Consider the following 20803-nt stretch of genomic DNA (forward strand, 5'->3'; position numbering starts at 1 on the left):
TAATGCAATTGTGATCTTTACAATCACTGGCAGCAGCATCTTCACTATGCTATGAGATTACATGTCCTCTTGGGGTTCTGTGATTATCTCCTTTTTGAATTTGAATTGCCTCATGCATTGGTCCTGGATGAGTAGGATGTATTAGAAAAGCTCTGCAACCTCTTTTCCATGTTGTAGATCCGAAATCACTGCAACTGGAGCCTCAATAACTTGTGCAGACATGCTGGGTACACGTGTTATGGTTCTCTGCCTTCTCTATGACCAGCACACCTAACCCACGAAAAGATCAACTCACCAGAAAGTACTTGCACAGACTTTGCCACAGCGGAAGCAATTCAAAAGCATTTCCTCTCTAAGTTATTTTGCCTGTCTCTGTAAGTAGTGTCAATGGGGCATTTTCAGCTGAGAGTGGCATTGAACTAACACAGTTTAAGTTTCGGAAATATGTGCCAAATCACCTGGAATGGCAATTGATGATTCGAGTGTATTCATGACCTGCTCATGACCCCACTCTTCCAAGCATGCATTGCCATGTGGGCCACATCAGAAGCGGCACCGCTACGAAACCCAATTTCATGGCTTCTGTTCCTCTAGGGACACACCCTATTTACTTAAATCTGGTGGGTTGTTTGGCAAGAGCTGGAGACCCCAAGCAACATGCACAAACACAACTAGTGAATATAAAACAGCAATAATAATCTTCTTATCACCTATTCTGCCAGGATCATTCCAACATTAATGCACTGGTTTGCAGAATTATCTGGAGCCGAGTGAAAAGAGTATCAGTTCATAGTGGGAGATTGGCCACTGTAGGCATCATTAATAAGCTTTTCTGCTTGATCAGTCACTACAGTGCTTTGGTGTACTGATAGCCTATCTGCCTCAGGCAGAGGATCATTGAATCTGATCCAGGAGCTGACTCATTTAAAATAATCCATCCCCAGATGTGTTAGCTGACTTACCCACAGCACAGCTTCATTATCACTGAGAGGAATAGTTACCAGTTGTTCATCAGAGAACTGACAAGCAGAGGTCTGAGCCCTCACCAGGCAAACAGCAGCAACCAGGCACTCTTTTTGAGAGGCGTAATAGCAGCTGCTATTTATCTTCCCAATTGTTCATCTATATCCCCCTGTAGTTTTCCACATCTTTCTCACGATACATTAGCAAGAAATTTCAATATTATTCTCTCAGTTCTTAAAACCGTCTGTGTTTATTTTGAAAAAGGAACAGGCCTAAAACAGAGCCCTGTGGAACACCATCCAGTGAATCTTTCTGGCAGGAAAAGCTAACTCTTAACCCTTTCTGTCTGCTCTCCAGTCAGTTCGAGAGGTGGCTTCACTGTTTTCAATTCATTGTGCCAATAATATCTTTGCCACAGTGTTTATCCTGTGCCTTTTATAAAATCCATAAAAAATCACATCCATTGCAATTCCTTATCTAATCCATTTTTCTTTAAAATACTGTACACTTGCTCAAGCATTACCTGACTTTTGAGAATTCACACCAGCTGGCTCTGAATAGGTCATAGTTCTCCAAGTGCTTAGTAAATTACACACTGTTCGAAACTTAGGACAGCACGGTAACATAGTGGTTAGCACAATTGCGTCACAGCTCGAGGGGCCCAGGTTCGATTCCCGGCTTGGGTCACTGCCTGTGCGGAGTCTGCACGTTCTCCCCGTGTGTGCGTGGATTTCCTCCGGGTGCTCCGATTTCCTCCCACAGTCCAAAGATGTGCAGGTTAGCTGGATTGGCCATGCTAAATTGCCTTTAGTGTTCAAAATTGCCCTTCGTGTTGGGTTATGGGGATAGGGTGGAGGTGTGGGCTTGGGTAGTGTGCTCTTTCTGAGAGCTGGTGCAGAATTTTGAACAAAATATTGTCAGATTTTCCTTCCTTTTTTCCTTAGCTTTCATTGACATTGTGGAACTATCAGGCCCCTGTGTTTTTCCAGGATTGCAGGTTACCAATGACAATCAGAGCATGGATCAACATCGAAAATCCACTAGCTCAGTTATTCCTGGCTTGTCAAATTTGATTTCTCTGGATAAATGTAACTTAATTTGGTTTGATTGAAATAATCCGCTATAATCTCTCCAGTGAAAGGCGTTTCCAGCACTAATAGTGGGTTAGGCATTTTATCTAATATTATATTTAACATTATACTTAAGTACGAAGCTTAAGTGAAGGCAAAACACAGCAAAAACTACTGTTTAAAATTTGTATTAAAGTCTTTGTCCAATGTTACATTAAAAATATATTGGAAAAGCATGAAAAAGACCAGGCAGATATCAAACGCCTATTAGTAACCTTTAAAACTACTTAAGCTATTGATCATACTGAGAACAAATTAAAATTGATTTTCCCTTCCATAAATCCTTCCCCATCTCTGCATCGTCTATATGTTTCTGTTCTCAGAAGCTGGCTTGATACATTATTAATCAGAACCCATTTTGGATGTCGTACAGACAGCATACTACATCCAACCCTCCAGCTATATGAGAAAGTTCAAAACAGCTGGACTAATAAGTGTTGCTATGGTGGTTAGATAATACTTCAGCCCTGTTCTTTTTCAGGTTTTATCAGCTTGCTTTAGTTTCTGTTGCAAGAGCGAATAAGTGAATTGGTGTAGGTTTAGTAGGGGGCAAGTTGCTTGTTGAAGAGGGGTATTCAATTTACTTTCGAGCACCAGACATTTTAGACAAATCAAGATACAAGTACAATAAGTACTAAGTTCCAAATAAGGAGAAAAAGCATCAGTACAGGAGATTAGCAATCAAAATGGAACATGTAGCAGATCAATCATCAGTTGGAAAAAATGTAGGTTGGGACTAGACTGATTGAAAGAAGTTGAGACATAAAGGGGGACTGCATAGACAGGGAAGGTGTGAGAGACAAGGGCTGGATTCTCTGATTTTGAGTGCTGACGGCGGCGTGGGAACAGTGGTGTTTTACGACCGGAAAAACGGTGCAACAGATGCACCAGTTCAGCAACTCTAAATGGAGTAGCACGTGGAAAGCAGCCGGATGGGCCGTGTGATGACCCACCAGTGGCTGGCAACTGGTTGGGTGGAGGTGGTGTGGGAGGTCTAGAGTGCGGGGGTTGGGGGGGGGGGGCGGGTTTGGGGGCGGGGGAAGGGGGGGTGGTGGTGGGGGCGGGGGAGAATTGCATATGGCATCCATATGGCCGATAGCACTCTGAATGATCATGGGCCACGGTGGGTGGTCAGTTGGGTGCACAGAAAGAGGACTTGGAGGCTGCGGAAAGGGCGGTCTGTGCCCGGATGCCTCGGTCCCATGGGGGGGGGGGGCTCACACGGCCCATCTCCAGGTCACCCCCGCGTGACGCCCCATCCCTCTCCCCATTCCCACCCCCAGCCAGTGCAGCCAATGTCAGGACCAGCAGTCCACAGTCGCACCTCTCCACGCCCTACCTCCTCTCTCTCCCTCATCAGCCATGGCGCCTGCTTCCTGATTTTTAAAAGGACAAGTTCACCTCACTGTCGGGAATTCCCCCGGGTGGAGGCGGAGTATCGTGGAGGCCCCGGGAGAATAACTGGTCAGGCCGGCTAATGATATGCCAACGCCATTAAATGCATTCGCACTGCTCTCGAGGCACCGGAGAATTGCGATTTGGCGTGAACCCGGGGCCCGCCATTATTTTGGGGTCAAGACCTATTCTCCAACCAATCACGTTTCATGATTCCGGCGTCGGCCAATGTCCCCAAATGTCTCCATTCATACATGAACAGGAAAACACCCATCTCTGGTCTGGCCCTCCTTTACTGGGAAGGAGTGGGGTGGGGATCCTATGTCTAGACTGGGGCCAATTTGCCTGCTGGCTTTTAGATGGAGGGATACCTGTAAAGGACATGCTCACTAAATGTATCACTTCAATTCATTCAGATATCCATGAGGCATCAATGGCATAAGCTACAGGCAGCCCTGCCTTTGCACTGGCTTTCATCCATATCAGAATGGGGGCCTGTCACTGTTTGGCATTGGGCCAAGAGTAGCAAGGGCCTGAGCAGCAAGAGGTAGTGGTTTAGAGCCTGCTGAACATAAATCACTGCAATGGCAAGCACTTCCCCGACCATGGGTGTATCGTCGGCAGCAGTCTTACTGAGGAATGAGCAAAATGCAATGCTGGTCATTCCTTCATAGGTCCTGGGATGTGGTTGCTCAAATCTGAGAGCTTCTCCAGTACGAGCTGTGGCTGCACATATTCTGGTGGAGCAGTGTGGAGGTCCTGGTCTACAATGAATAAAAGTGAATCCTGATGCTCTCTGTTTGGGTTTTCGAAATGTAATGTTGTACTCATTAACTGGCTTGTCATAATCATGTGATTTTGCCACTGGGGACAGACATCTTATGATCAGCTCAATAAAAACCTTACACAGATACACGAATGAAGACTACGGTCCTTATACTTGCAACATGTTGTCCGAGAGTGGCAAAAAATAGATTCTTGAAATCTCCAAAAGGAGCAGTGAAGCCACTGAGAACCTAGGAACACAGAAAGGTTCAAAATTACCAAATAGATGTGAAAAAGAACAAAGGAAGACAGGCAAAGGATGCAAGGCTGTAAGAGACAACAGAAAAGCGCACACAGCCTGTAAGTGAAATTACTGGCTGCAGAGACACAGGCTTCAAGTAAAAATTGAATAAAAATGGTTGCAATAATTTTCCCATCTCATCTCTTCTCCAGTTGAAAAACGACACATGGCAAAACTGGCAGTTTTTCCAGTTACAATGGTAAAGCTATGTGATTGCAACAGACTTACTGGAGATTGTGACTCCTGGAGGACTATGGAAGGGCACAGAAATGCTCCGCTTCAGTCTGTTGACATGCCTCTGGGGTCATCAACAAGGCAGCAGCTTCCGGAGCTGTAATGTAAGGTGCATGAACATAATAATAATAATCTTTATTAGTGTCACAAGTAGGCTTACATCAACACTGCAATGAAGTTACTGTGAAAATCGCCTGGTCACCACACTCCGGCGCCTATTCGGGTACACAGAGGGAGAATTCAGAATGTCCAATTCACCTAACAAGCAGGTCTTCTGGAACTTGTGGGAGGAAACCGGAGCACCCGGAGGAAGCCCAACAGACACAGAGAGAACGTGCAGACTCCGCACAGACAGTGACCCAAGCAGGAATCGAACGTGGGACCCAGGCGCTGTGAAGCAACAGTGCTAACCACTGTGCTGCTGTGCGACCCACTGTGATACCGTGCCGCCTACCTAACTTCCTAAACTACTGCTGCATGACCTTGTCACTCTTTCTGCCAATGTCGTTAATACCAATATGTACCCTGACCTCTGCCTGTTCACTCTTCCCCTTCAGAATGCCCCCTGATCATTCAGAGACATCCTGGACCCTGGCACCAAGGAGGCAACATGCCACCCTGGAGTTTCTTTCACGTCCATAGAAGCGCCTATCTGTACCCCTGACTATAGAGTCTCCTGAACTATTGCTCTTCTGTGCTTTGTCCCCCCCCTGCTTAACAACAGAGCCAGCCATGGTGCCATTGCTCTGTCTGCAGCTGCTGCTGTTTACCCCTGATAGGCTAACCCCCCAACAGTATCCAAAATGGTATACTTGTTAGAGAGGGGGACAGTCATTGGGGTTCCTGCACTGACTGCCTCCCCCTTCTATCTACCTGCACCTTGGGTGTAACCACGTTTCTAAAACTCCTATCTATGATGCTTTCCGCCACCTACATGCTTCTAAGTGTATTCAACTGCTGCCCCAACTAATCCATGCGGTCTGTGAGGAGCTGAAATTGGGTGCACCTCCTGCAGTTAATAAGAATAATAATAATCGCCTATTATCACAAGTAGGCTTCAATGAAGTTACTGTGAAAAACCCTTAGTCGCCACATTCCGGCTCCTGTTCAGGAAGGCTGGTACGGGAATTGAACCCATGCTGCTGACATTACAAGCCAGCTGTTTAGCCCACTGTGCTGAACCAGCCCCATGTAGTTGTCCGAAATGCTGGAAACTTCACGGACCTCCCACATCACACAAGTGAAGCATTTTGCCCCCTAACTGCCATTTCTAGAACTAATTAATAAATTAATTTAAAAATAAATTCTTATTAAATTAAAATAAGTTACAGTTAACTATATAATAATAATATTTATAAGTGTCATAAGTAGGTATACATACTTAGGCCAATAGAGGTGGCAGAAGAGGATTGTGGGAGAAGTCAACTTGACTGTACTGTGGGTAGTCGAAGAACCCCTCCAGTGACAAAAGGAGAACGGCGGGACACAGGATAAAAGAGTGCGAGGAGAGCGGTGGGGGCACAGTGAAAGAATGCAAGGAAAGCAATGGGGACACAGTGAAAGAGCGCGAGGAGAGTGGCGGGGGTACAGTGAAAGAGAGCGAGGATAGTGGCGGGGCACAGTGAAAGTGTGAGAGTGTCGCTCGGGAACTTGCCTTTACAGGAAGCCCAGGAGCAGTCGGGAATCACGGGAGCAGTGTCCGGGGGGTGGAGCCTAGTGACTGGTTCACAGGGCTGTATCTCAGCTACATCCTGTTAAGCAGGGAGAAAATCAGGGAGCATCCTGGGAAGGTAGGTGATATCAAAACCTACCTTGACATTTGTGGTGAAAGTGAAGGTAAGTGGTACGTGAAGGTAAGAATTTAAAGTTTAGAAATTAAAGTTTAAAAACTAAATCGGTATAATAAGGAGAGATATAAAAACAAGTTTTTAAAAATAGTAACAATAATATACAAGTTAATTTAAGGGTTAAGACATGTTAGGAGAACTCAGACCCGTGCCATGACCGCATGTGCGATGTGAGAGTTCAGGGACCCTGACTCCTTCACTTGCAGGAAGTGCATCCAGCTGCAACTCACGTTAGACCGCTTGACAGCTCTGGAGCTGCGGATGGACTCACTTTGGAGCATCCGCGATGCTGAAGGCGTTGTGGATAGCACGTTCGCTGAGTTGGTCACGCTGCAGATGAAAATTACTGAGGGAGATAGAAAATGGGTGACCAAAAGGCAGAGCAAGAGTAGGAAAGCAGTGCACGTGTCCCCTGAGGTCATCTCCCTGCAATACAGATATACCGCTTTGGATACTGTTGAGCGAGATGGCTCACCAGTGGAAGGCAGCAGCAGCCAGGTTCATGGCACCGTGGCTGGCTCTGCTGCACAGCAGGGCAGGAAGAAGAATGGCAGGGCTATAGTGATAGGGGACTCAATTGTAAGGGGAATAGACAGGTGGTTCTGCGGACGCAATCGAGATTCCTGCAGGACATTGGGGGGGGGGGGTGAAAAAAACAGCTGTCATGGTGCATATAGGCACCGCTGACATAGGTAAAAAACGGGATGAGGTCCTACAAGCTGAATTCAGGGAGTTAGGAATTAAACTAAAATGTAGGACCTTAAAGGTAGTAATCTCAGGATTGCTACCAGTGCCACGAGTTAGTTAGAGTAGGAATGTCAGGATAGATAGGATGAATAATTAGCATGGCTCGAGAGATGGTGCAAGAGGGAGGGTTTCAAATTCCTGGGGTATTAGAATTGGTTCTGGGGGAGGTGGGACCAGTATAAGCAGGATGGCCTGCACTTGGGCAGGACTGGAACCGATGTCCTGGGGGGGGGGGGGGGGTATTTTCTAGTGCTGTTGGGGAAGGTTTAAACTAATGTGGCAGGGGGATGGGAACCGATGCAGGAAGTCAGAGGGAAGAAAAACGGGGACAGAAACAAAAGGCACGAAGGGGGAAAGTGTAAGGCAGAGACGCCATCGTCAAAACTCAAAAAGGGCCAAACTACAGGGTACAATTACTGAGGAGAGCTCAGTGAATAGGTCCAGTAATATTAAAAAGGACTAAAATGGAAAGTAAAAACACAAATGGAAAGCGAAGCAGCAGGTTATTACATGAAGATACGGGTTCAACGATAAGGAAAATTAAGAGAAAGGGTAAAAGGAAAAATAACTTAGGAGAGGTTACTGATAGAGGTGTTAAGATTCAAAACGGAGGTATAAAAGCCAACATAAGGGTACTTCACCTGAACGCTCGTAGTATTCGGAATAAGGTAAATGAGTTGATGGCGCAAATCATCGTGAATAACTATGATTTAATGGCCATTACTGAAACATGGTTGAAGTCTGGTCACGATTGGGAGTTAAATATTCAAGGGTGTCACACTATTCGGAAGGACAGAATGGATGGTAAGGGAGGTGGTGTAGCTCTGTTATTTAAGGATGACATCCAGGCAGTAGAGAGGAATGACATCAGTGCTATGGAGGATAAGGTTGAATCCATTGGGTGGATATCAGGAATAGTAAGGCAAAAAAGTTACTGATAGGAGTAGTCTATAGGCCACTAAATAGAAACATTATGGTGGGGCGGGAATAAACAAAGAAATAACTGATGCATGTAGAAATGGTACGTCAGTTACCATGGGGGATTTTAATCTACATGTCGATTAGTTTAACCAGGTTGGTCAATGAAATGAAATGAAATGAAAATCGCTTATTGTCCCAAGTAGGCTTCAAATGAAGTTACTGTGAAAAGCCCCTTGTCACCACATTCCGGTGCCTGGTCGGTGTGTTGGGGCGGGGGGGGGGGGGGGGGGGGCTGGTACAGGAAAAGGCAGCCTTGAGGAGGAGTTTATAGAATGTATCCGCGATGGTTTCCGAGAACAGTATGTATTGGAATCTACGAGGGAACAAGCGATCCTAGATCTGGTCCTGTGTAATGAGACAGGATTGATAAATGATCTCATAGTTAGGGATCCTCTCCAGGGAAGGAGCGATCACAATATGGTGGAATTTAAAATACAGATGGAGGGTGAGAAGGTAAAATCAAATACTAGTGTTTTGTGCTTAAACAAAGGGGATTACAATTGGATGAGAGAGTAGCTGGTTAAGGTAGACTGGGAGCAAAGACTTTATTGTGAAACAGTTGAGGAACAGTGGAGAACCTTCCAAGCGATTATTCACAGTGCTCAGCAAAGGTTCATACCAACAAAAAGGAAGGATGGTAGAAAGAGGGAAAATTGACCGTGGATTCTAAGGCAATAAGGGAGAGTATCAAATTGAAGGAAAAAGCATACAAAGTGGCAAAGAGTAGTGGGAGACTAGAGGATTGGGAAATCTTTAGAGAGCAACAGAAAGCTATTAAAAAAGCTATAAAGAAGAGTAAGATAGATTATGAGAGTAAACTTGCTCAGAATATAAAAACAGATAGTAAAAGTTTCTACAAATATGTAAAACAAAAAAAGAGTGGCTAAGGTGAATATTGATCTTTTCGAGGATGAGAAGGGAAATTTGATAATGGGAGATGAGGTAATGGCTGAGGAACTGAACAAGGTTTTTGGGTCGGTCGTCACAGTGGAAGACACAAATAACATGCCAGTGACTGATGGAAATGAGGCCATGACAGGTGAGGACCTTGAGATAATTGTTATCACTAAGGAGGTAGTGATGGGCAAGCTAATGGGGCTAAAGGTACACAAGTCTCCTGGCCCTGATAGAATGCATCCCAGGGTGCTAAAAGAGATGGCTAGGGAAATTACAAATGCACTAGTGATAATTTACCAAAATTCACAAGGTGGTCCCGCTGGTTTGTAAATGAGCAAAACATTACACCACGTTTATAAAAGGAGGGAGGCAAAAAGCGGGTAATTATAGGCCAGTTAGCTTAACTTCAGTAGTTGGGAAGATGCTGGAATATGTCATCAAGGAAGTGATAGCAAGGCATCTGGATGGAAATTGTCCCATGGGTTCATAAATGGCAGTTCATGCCTAACTAATTTATTGGAATTTTTTGAGGACATTACCAGTGCAGTAGATAACGGGGAGCCAATGGATGTGGTATATCTGGATTTCCAGAAAGCCTTTGATAAGGTGCCACACAAAGAGTCGCTGCATTAGGTAATTATGCATGGCATTAAGGGTAAAGTAGTAGCATGGATGGAAGATTGGTTAATTAATAGAAAGCAAAGAGTGGGGATTAATGGATGTTTCTCTGGTTCCCAATCAGTAGCTAGTGGTGTCCCTCAGGGATAAGCATTGGGCCGACAATTGTTCACAATTTACATAGATGATTTGGAGTTGGGGACCAAGGGCGATGTGTCAAAGTTTGCAGACGACACTAAGATGAGTGGTAAAGCAAAAAGTGCAGAGGATACTGGAAGTCTGCAGAGGGATTTGGATAGTTTAAGCGAATGGGCTAGGGTCTGGCAGATGGAATACAAAGTTGACAACTGTGAGGTTATCCATTTTGGTAGGAATAACAGCAAAATGATAAAATATTAAAACATGTTGTTGTGCAGAGGAACCTGGGTGTCCTAGTGCATGAGTCGCAAAAAGTTGGTTTACAGGTGCAACAGGTGATTAAGAAGCCGAATGGAGGGCGGCAAATGGCGCAGTAGTTAGCACTGCAACTGCAGTGCTGAGGACTCGGGTTTGAATCCCGGCTCTGGGTCACTGTCCGTGTGGAGTTTGCACATTCTCCCCATGTCTGCGTGGTTTCACCCCCACAACCCAAAGATGTGCAGGTTAAGTGGATTGGTCCCACTAAATTGCCCCTGTATTGGAAAAAAAAAAATTAGGTACTCTAAACTTATATTGAAAAAAAGAAAGCAAATGGAGTTTTGTCCTTCATTGCTGGTGGGATGGAGTTTAAGACAAGGGAGATTATGCTGCAACTGTATAAGATGTTAGTGAGGCCACACTTAGAGTATTGTGTTCAGTTTTGGTCTCCGTAACAGAGAAAGACGGACTGGCGCTGGAGGGTGTGCAAAGGAGATTCACTAGGTTAATCCCAGAGTTCAGGGGGTTAGACTACGTGAGAGGTTGAGTAGACTGGGTCTGTACTTGTTGGAATTTTGAAGGATGCAGGGGGATCTTACAGAAACATATAAAATAATGAAAGGAATTGATAGGATAGATACAGGAGGTTGTTTCCATTGGCAGGTGAAAGCAGAACGAGGGGCCATAGTTTGGCAGCACGGTAGCATTGTGGATAGCACAATTGCTTCATAGCTCCAGGGTCCCAGGTTTGATTCCGGTTTGGGTCACTGTCTGTGCGGAGTCTGCATATCCTCCCCGTGTGTGCGTGGGTTTCCTCAGGGTGCTCCGGTTTCCTCCCACAGTCCAAAGATGTGCAGGTTAGGTGGATTGGCCATGATCAATTGCCCTTATTGTCCAAAATTGCCCTTAGTGTTGGGTGGGGTTACTGGGTTATGGGGATAGGGTGGAGGTGTTGACCTTGGGTAGGGTGCTCTTTCCAGGACCTGGTGCAGACTCGATGGGCCGAATGGCCTCCTTCTGCACTGTAAAATTCCATAGCCTCAAAGTAAGGGTGTAGCCACCTGGGGTGGCCACTGCCCAACACAAAATGGAAGATTGCAAAGAATGCAGGGAAAATGGGCATGTTGGAAAGCATGCAGCTTGCAAGGCGATTGTGTATTGGGATGACTGCAGAAACCGGTTTTGAATGCTGCAGAGACCAGACAACACTGTGAAAGAAAACACGTTAACATACTAATGAGGCAATACCGGGCGAGTCCCAGATACAATGCACACAAGTTAAGCACAAATCGATACATTCTATGGAAGGCCAGACCCAGTGGCGCGAGAGAAGCCCAAAACAAAAGGTCACAAGAACCGCCCCAGCAACCAAGGAACTGCCCTAGGATTGGGGGGTTCAAACATATCGATTGGGAAGAGACCCAATCGATTCCAAGCAGGTAAGGGAGTCCGCCCAAAGGGGCGCGGACCCCCTGGGACCTATAAAAGAAAGGTCCCACACATGGTTCAGTCTCCTGTCTCCGGGCTCCTGTCTTCTACTGCAGCCGTTGAGCAGCAGCCACCAACAAGTAAGTGCCTAACGACGACGACTGCTACCAGACATAGGCACTCCTGACACCCTTGGCAATTGATAGCAAATCCGAAGTCTGCAGACCAGAGCAGAGCAAGAGGCCTTGTTCCCTGACCTCGCAGTTCCTTCGAGATAAGTATTAGTTGTTTAGCGGTAGGAGTAAGTTTGATCCTTTAGCGTGTGCATGGGTAGTTATTATAATTGTATTATAATAAACTCTAGTTGTTTGGACTTACTAATTGGTGTACGGTTTTATTGCTTTGAACTTCACCTTGAAGCATGTGGCAGTGTCTTAATGGCACCTGGCGACTCCAGAGCTTAGAACGAGAAACAGAGCCAAGTGAGTGTTAAGCACACTCACCCAGAACAACCAACAAGGGGAAGTAGATTTAGGACTGAGTTTAGGATGAACTTCTTCACCCAAAGGGTTGTGAATCCATGGAATTCCCTGCTCAGTGAAGTAGTTGAGGTTCCTTCATTAAATGTTTTCAAGATAAACCTTTTTGAAGAATAAAGGAATAAAGGATTATGGTGTTCATGCGGGAAAGTGGAGCTGAGTCCACAAAAGATCAGCCATGGTGGTCTACTGCTGCTCCTAGTTCTTATGTTCATATTAACACCGCAAAAAAGTTATTGTTTCAAAGCATTAGATTTCTACTTCAAATGTAAAATGCAAAAATACAGTCATCTCCTGCCTCTGATACCACTCTGGTCATGATTAAACAATTAATTAGGTTTAATTAGTTTAACAATGTTTTAGTTTCAAAGTGAATGCAGTTTCCCTACCAACTAATCAGATAACAGCTTTCCTGTGATGTCATGTTTTCATTTTTCTCACCTGAGGTCAGTTACTCTGTTTTTCAAAAATGTTTTTATTGAGGATTTTTCAAATTGTACAATACAAAGGTCAGCATGACTGCACATCGAGAACAAAAAAAATGAAATATATACACATCTGTCGCCTTTTATTGTTTACATCAGTTCACATTTGTTATTTACAGTGGTTACGGCATCTTCCTTTACTTTCTCCAGTAGGTGTTCATTTTATCTGGGCCCCCTGCCTTCCTCCCCCCCTTTCCTCCTGACCCCCTCCTCCCTTTCTGATCTTCTGGCGTGCCCTCTCCCCTCCTCAGTTTTTATGTCCTGTTTCAGTTTGGTTGGCATGACGTGTGTATTATGCCATTTGTGGGCATGGTTGTGCTCCATGCCTCTTTATTCCCCCCCTTTCCCCGCCCCCTTTTGTTTCATTTGTTATTGTACCATTGCTTCCCTCTTGCTTTCTCTTTATTGGCTGTTGGCTACAAACAGGTCTTGGAACAACTGGGTGAATGGCTCCCATATTTTGTGGAAGCCCTCTTCTGACCCCCGGATGACGAATTTAATTTTCTGCACCTGGAGAAATTTCGATAGGTCGGCAGCCAGTCTGCAGATTTAGGTCGTGCTGCTAATCGCCAGTTGAGCAGGATCCTCCGGCAAGTGATTGGGGAGGCAAAGGCAAGGAGGTTGACCCTCCTCCTCATGAAGAGATCCATCTGGGCTGTTCTGAGACCCTGAAGACTGCCACTCTCGATATGGCTTCAACCATATCCCCAGCACCTTGGACATTGCCGCGGAGAAGGTTGTCCAGAACCCGACAAGTTTGGGGCAAGAACAGAACATGTGCATGTCGTTGGCCAGGCCTCCTTGGCACCGTTCACATTTGTCCTCCACCACCATGAAGAAACTGATCATTTGGGTTCTGGTTAAGTTGTGGCCTTATTTAAATGATAAAATATTAAAATATGCTGCTGTGCAGAGGGACCTGGGTGTCTGAGTGCATTAGTCGCAAAAGGTTGGTTTACAGGTGCAACAGGTAATTAAGAAGGCAAATGGAGTTTTGTCCTTCATTGCTAGAGGGATGGAATTTAAGACTAGGGGGTTATGGTGCAACTGTATGAGGTGTTAGTGAGGCCACACCTGGAGTGTGTTCAGTTTTGTTCTCCTTGCCTGAGAAAGGACGTACTGGCGCTGGAGGGTGTGCAGAGGAGATTCACTAGGTTAATCCCAGAGTTGAGGGGGTTGGATTACGAGGAGAGGTTGAGTAGACTGGGACTGTACTCGTTGGAATTTAGAAGGATGCTGGGGTGGGGGGGGGGGGGGGGGGGGATATCTGAAAGAAACATAAAATTTTGAAGGGAATAGATTGGATAGATGTGGGGATGTTGTTTCCACTGGCGGGTGAAAGCAGAACTAGGGGGCATAGTCTTAAAATAAGGGGAAGTAGATTTAGGACTGAGTTTAGGAGGAACTTCTTCACCCAAAGGGTTGTGAATCTATGGAATTCCTTGCCCAGTGAAGCAGTTGAGGCTCCTTCATTAAATGTTTTCAAGATAAATATAGATAATTTTTTTAAAGGATAAAGGAATAAAGGTTTTGGTGTTTGGGCGGGAAAGTGGAGCTAAGTCCACAAAAGATCAGCCATGATCTCACTGAATGGCGGAGCAGGCTCGAAAGGCCAAATGGCCTACTCATGCTCCTAGGTCTTAAGTTCTTATGTAAGTGTGCTCTGTGTACCACTTTCAGCTGCATTAGGCTTAGCCTTGTGAAGGTGGCAGTGGAGTTGACCCTAAACATTGCTTCACTCCAGAGATCCCACTCTATTTCAAACCCTCGGTCTTCCCCCCATTTTCCCTTGTCTCGTCTGGTTGTGTGCCTGCCCTACATTTTAGTCGCCCATGCAGTTCCCGCTCCCAAGTATATTCACGTCCAGTAGGACCTCTAAGAGCGTTTATTGTGGCGGTTATGGGTATGCTCTTTTTTCCTAAATAGGAGGTTTTTGACTTGCATCTATCTTAGCACGTCCCGTCTGTTGTCTGTGTAGAGGTCCCTAGCTGTCAACGTCTCCCCGACCTGGTCCTCATCTTTTGAAGGTGACGTCAATTACGGCTGGTGGGAAGCTGTGGTTGTTGCAGATGGGGGCTTGAAGGAACATTTTTGTTAATATGAAGTGCTGTCGTAGTTGGTTCCATGACCGGAGTGTTGCAATCACCACTGGGCTCATTGAGTGTTTGTTCGGTGGGGATGGGAGCACAGCCGTGGCCAGGGCTCAGCGGTAGGTCCCCATCCAGGAGCCCTCCTCCATTCGCACCCTCTAGGCTTCCAGCTCCTTTATCCACACCTTTACTCTTTCCGCAGTTGCAGCCCAGTGGTAATACTGCAGGATTGGGATGGCTAGGCTCCCCCCCCCCCCCATGGTTCTTGTCCTCTTTTTGGGGATCCTAGAGTTCGCTTTCTCCCTCCCCCCCCTCTTATACTGTCTGACTTTAGCCTCTGAAAACCGGCTTAATCCAATTATCTAATTGACAAGTTGCAGCTGCAAGCAGAGCCTGAGTGAACTCTGTAAAGCTGGTTTAAAACTTACCTTCTTTCAACCCACATCATGACAATCACAAAATCCTTCTGGGGCATTTTGAACAGTTCCACAAGATCTATTAAGGTATCTGAACTGCATTTTCTAAGCCCTGTTCCTAGCTCAATAGTCACTCAAGTCATCCAATGGCTACCATTGTACCTCTCATCTGCACCTATGCTGGGGTTCTGCATCAGCGTAAGGATCCATTCTTCAATGAATAGTCATTAGAACCCAGGATTGGTTTGTCCTGGGACTACCTGAGTATGTCGGCATCATGGTTGCTTCACAGGAATCATGAACACACCTGAATGATCTGGTTGTAGTGGCCATAGACACACTGAGTAAGTGTTGATGAAGACTATTGACTGGTTCGTGGGAGCCTTGTTGTCTACATGCATACAGTCAATTGCATGCTGTGACTGGGGAATACAGTTCTCTCTCTCTGTGATATTTTTCTCACTCGAGCCCCATTGAAAATTAATGGACTTACTTCCCAGGGCCTCACAACCCACTTAATCTGCACAGATGAGTGTCAATTCAGAGGCAACAGTCAATCTGAGTGCCTCCACTGTGCTTAACCAACCTTGGGTACCTTCATACTGCTCCTTCCACTATTTACGTTCCCTACAATGATATGTTATCCCCCGCAATGACTGACCTTTCACCGAGTTTTGCCTCCTTATAGTTGGCAATGCTCTGAAGCTGCATTGTTCTCATGCACTCTTTGCAAAATTCTAAAAGGCTGGTAAAATCGTGGTTAACCGACTGTTCAACAGGCTTAATTACCTTCCCACTGCCTTCAAGCACAGCCGCCACACCTTCCATCCATCAGCCCGACTGCCTTCAAGACATCCATTAGCAGTGCAAACAGGCTTCCCTCCTGCTCCATCCGCTGCTATTTTCTCCACGCCTCCTTCCTCCCAGACCATCTCCACAGTGCTGACAAAATTCCACCCATAACTTATCCTTTTGAGCATGTCCATTCATTCAAAACATTAACCCATCTTTCTTTCCAGACTTGTTCTGCAGTTCCAACATTTTCTGTTCCTGTTGCAAACTGCAGTATGAACCTGCGCAAGTATAAAATTAAACAGATCAGGAAATGGACTAGTGATTTCACCTGTCATGTGACAAATGCTTTACCTCACAAGACAAATATAACTAGCGCATCCTACTGTCCTACTGGAAGATTCAGCATACTAATTACATTAGCGACTTCACAGAAAATATAAGTCATGACAGCACATAATAAATATTCACATCATAATTACCAAACATTAGACAAAATTACATATTCAGACATTGCTATAAAACCAGACTGCCAACCAAAGTGCCAATTGTGATTTAGATGATGAATTTAATGTCAAATATAATAATTGCCTTAAATTAATTTCTTAATCTAATGTCCAGCAATATTAGAAATCTAACTATTTATATTATTTCCTCGTGACCTCCAAAGGCCTTAGCCAAGCTGGAAGCCTGTTATTGCTCATGTAGGGACCATTGAGTTGCTAACAATGGTGAATTATGAAGCTGAAGCCAGTGAGGATCTGAGTGCTGCACCTTGGCCATGGGCAAGGCATTCTAGTCCAGCTTGCTTCCTGGAACGTGCCCCCACCCCCACTCCACGGGGCTCGTTTAGCACACTGGGCTAAATCGCTGGCTTTTAAAGCAAACCTAGGCAGGCCAGCAGCACGGTTCAATTCCCGTACCAGCCTCCCCAAACAGGTGCCGGAATGTGGCGACTAGGGGCTTTTCACAGTAACTTCATTGAAGCCTACTCGTGACAATAAGCAATTTTCATTTCACTCCCTCCCCCCTGCACAGTGCCACTGCCATTCTTGCCACACTTACAATGACCTGCAGGAGAACAGGCTGAAGGTGGTGAGCGGATGCTCAAAACTCTTGATGACAGGGTGGCGCGGTGATGCTGTGGTTAGCACTACTGCCTCACGGCGCGAGGACCCGGGTTTGATCTCAGCCCGGGTCGCTGTCTGTGTGGAGTTTGCACATTCTCCCCATGTCTACGTGGGTCGCACCCCAAAGAATACAGGATGTACATGTGGATTGGCCATGCTAAATTGCCTCTTAATTTGATAAATTAAAAAGAAAAGAAAACTCTTGATGCCATGTTTACTATATCCATGCTGGAGTCCAAAGCTTCTAGGACCACTGTTTGTGCTTCGACTAAGGTCTCAACTGCATGCTGAAGAATATGATGGAGGGGAGGGATTCACTGAGGCTGGTGGTGAAAAAGTTGTGTGCGATGTTGTGTTAGCAATATTCCAAAGCAAGGAATACAACCTTGCTGTAAGACGTACACTCTCATATCAACATAACAACAACATTTACACAGTGTCTTTAATGTAGTAAGACACAATGCTATGCAGAAAGCATCCTCAAACAAAATTCAACATCAGATCCCATAAAGAGATATTCAGGAGCATTTTAAAGTGATAAAAAAACAGAGACGAAGAGGGAATTCCAGAGTTTAGCATTTGTGTAGCAAAAGACACAATCGCTAAAGAGGAAACAAATAAAATAGGGATATGGAATAGGCCAGAATTCGAGGAGTACATAGAGACCTTGTCTGCCAGGATCTGTGTAAAGAAATTGACTTCATACTGCCATCAGGCCCGTCATTACAGGTACACTCGCTCCAGCATTAAAATTGGGGCTACAGTATTATGTAATTGAATATTCTCCACTTCAATGATGTCAACATTAAAATATCCAATCATGATCCTGATCTTCCATGGAATCTAAGGGCATTGTTAGAATAGAAGCATTTGTTTTGAATTTGTAGATTTGAGTTGCACTCTGGGTCTCATATTACTTAACGCCCAAGGGCAATGGACCTTTCTGCATGTTCACCAGCTTCCAAATGCCAGTACAATTTTAATGCTCAGAGAAAACCTTCTGTTAACTGTAAAACATTAAAAATTAACTTGAAAATTCCCATGTGGCCCATTGAACACAGACTGTGTGGTATGCCGAGTCTGAAAAATCTCAGGTTCTGCTATATGAAATGACTGATGTGCCTTTTCTATTTCATTTTGGTATCAATCTTCTTGGAAGGGAACTCAGGAGCCGGAGCCTAAAATTTCACACATTGTGTTCATTTTGTAGTTGGTGGAGAATTAGAACCTGTGCCCATGTACTAGATAAACTGCAAATCACTAGAAAACTTTTGTTTCAACTGCATCAAAACTGGTGCGAACATCTTTCTCTGAGAGTTTCATTAAAAAACATGATTGAACAGTAAATTGGTTGAGTTGGGTAAGTATGTTTAGTTAGAGCATTGTGGTATTGAAGTTGTACTTGGGAGGAATACAATATCCTTGATGCATTTGGGAGACGATTAAAAATTTTAACACGCATCTTCCTGTTTAGATTTATTCACTTAGATCACCTTCTCCAGTGGGCCTTTTATTCTTTGAGGATGAATTTTCTCTTTGCTGAAGTGAAACAAATTAAATCAAGTACGAGTCATAACTAAAGAGAAGTCAACAAGACCACGAAGCATGGGTAATATGGCTGGTGGGCTGCAGGTGTAGATAGCCACCTGGGGATGTGATGGTGTTGTGATAATGGAGATCTGACTTGAAAAAAGACAGAACTAGGAAACAAATATTCCTGGACACAAGGAGCTTAAGAAAGATAGGGAAGGATAGAAAGATAAGGATTATTGATTAAGGACAATATTAGAGTCCTGGAATTGTCAAGGACCTATTTGGTTGGAGTTAAGAAAAAAGCAGGAGGGAGATTCTCCATTAGCTGGCGGCAAAATCGGGAAAGGCGATTGGCAGCCCAACCCGGTATTCTGTGGGGCCTCCGCGATTCTCCGCCCCCGATAGGCTGAGTTCCAGACGGTGTGGTTCGCTTGCGCTTTTAAAAATCATGAAACTGGTGTGGCGGCTGCTGAGAGAGTGAGTAGTGCCAAAGTAAAGAGCTAGCTGATATTTTCGATGGGATGAAAATTGATAGACTAGAGGTACCAACTATACTTAAAGTCACTATACTAAAAGTCACCAGGACTGATGGGATAAATCCAAGGATGCTGAAGAAAGTAATGGTGGAAATTACAAATGTGTTGTCCACAATCTTCCAATCTGCACTCCAAGCAGTAATTGCATTCCAAATGCACAACCATTTGATTGCACTGCACTTACCTCCCTTTGATGTGGTCAATGTTTGTAAATATTGGGGTTTCACCACTTAGGCCACTTAGCCATGAAGGGAGATGAAAGGATGAAGCTGAAGATGGTTTGTAGAAGCTGTCCATCAATGACCATGACTAGAAAGCAATTAATGCCTTGCAGGTAATGGATCTGTGGGAACCAGACTCAGGTCACAGCTGCTCTCATTCCAGGAATGAACACATGCCGCTTCAAGGTAAGTGTTACAGTTGTAATTCTTCTCACTGCCCCTGACTGGACTGCTCTCAAGCTTCCAAACATGGTTCTCTTTTCTGGAGAGGTGTCTTTGGGGGTCACATTGGGCAGGGTGTCCCTTTCTGGGGTTCTGCTATTGCGGGGTCCTGGTGGGGGTCCCTTTGGTCAGGGGGTTCCTGTGGGGGAATCCCCATTTTACAGGGTTCCCTGTGGGGGGGTCCCCTATTATAGGAGTCCCTGTAGGGGGTCACCCTATTTTAGGGGTCCATGTGGAGGGGGTGTCCCACTATTACAGGGATCCCTGGGGGTCTGCCGTATACAGGTGTCCCTGGGGTTGGGAGGGGGTGGTCCTGGAGTTGGGGTTGTCCCCTATTACAGAGGTCCCTGTGGTTGGGGGTTCCCTCTATTACAGAGGTCCCTGTGGTTCGGGGGTTCTCTCTATTACAGAGGTCCCTGTGGTTGGGGAGGGGGCAATGACAGGGGTCCCCCTATTATAGGGATCCCTGATGTTGGGGGGGCCTATTACAGGGGTACCTGGGGTTGGGGGTCCCCCTATTACAGGTGTCCCTGCGGTTGGGGGGTCCCCTTATTAGAGGGGTCCCTGGGGTTGGTGGTCCCCCTATTACTGGGGTTCCTGGGGTTGGGGTGTTTCTCTATTACCTGTGGTTGGGAGGTTCCCTTATTTCCTGGGATTGGGGGGGGCCTACAATATACCCCATATTGGGGAGGGTGGGGATCTGGCTGCGTGGGTGTGGGCAGGCAGTGCAATGTGGAGGGGGATAGCCCTCATTGGGTACGGATTCCAATGGTCTCTACCACCATTGTCCTGGCATGGTGGACATCGTGGTGGGCCAAAGGGGCTAACTCCTTGGGCGTTTACCGCTTTGATCCACCGCGGGGTCCACCATCCCAGAGCCGTGCTGGTAGAGACCACAAATGATCCGCACCCATGTGATGCCCGGCCACGGGACCAGAGACTCAAGTTGTGCTGGAGCATAGGGCGCCGGGCCCACAAAATGGATGAAAATGGGTTATTAAGACTCAATTGCATCCATTTACATGTTTCCTCTGGCATGGATCTCGATTCCGGTAGTCAGAGCATTGTGTTCGTTTTGGCACTTGGCATCAATCCCAATTTTTACCCACGCCCGATTTTCCAACCCACACAATCTGG

General features: G+C 45.6%; 1 long non-coding RNA gene across 1 annotated transcript; it reads right to left on the bottom strand.

Moving 5' to 3' along the window:
• Positions 1-3169: 3169 nt before the first annotated feature.
• Positions 3170-16265, bottom strand: LOC119962445. Its single transcript, XR_005459874.1, has 3 exons — positions 16022-16265; positions 4783-4885; positions 3170-4504 (listed from the first exon to the last, which is right to left on the bottom strand). It is a non-coding gene; the product is annotated as an uncharacterized LOC119962445 (long non-coding RNA).
• Positions 16266-20803: the final 4538 nt, after the last annotated feature.

Source organism: Scyliorhinus canicula, chromosome 2, assembly GCF_902713615.1.
Source record: "Scyliorhinus canicula chromosome 2, sScyCan1.1, whole genome shotgun sequence".
Classification (NCBI taxonomy): Eukaryota; Metazoa; Chordata; class Chondrichthyes; order Carcharhiniformes; family Scyliorhinidae; genus Scyliorhinus; species Scyliorhinus canicula.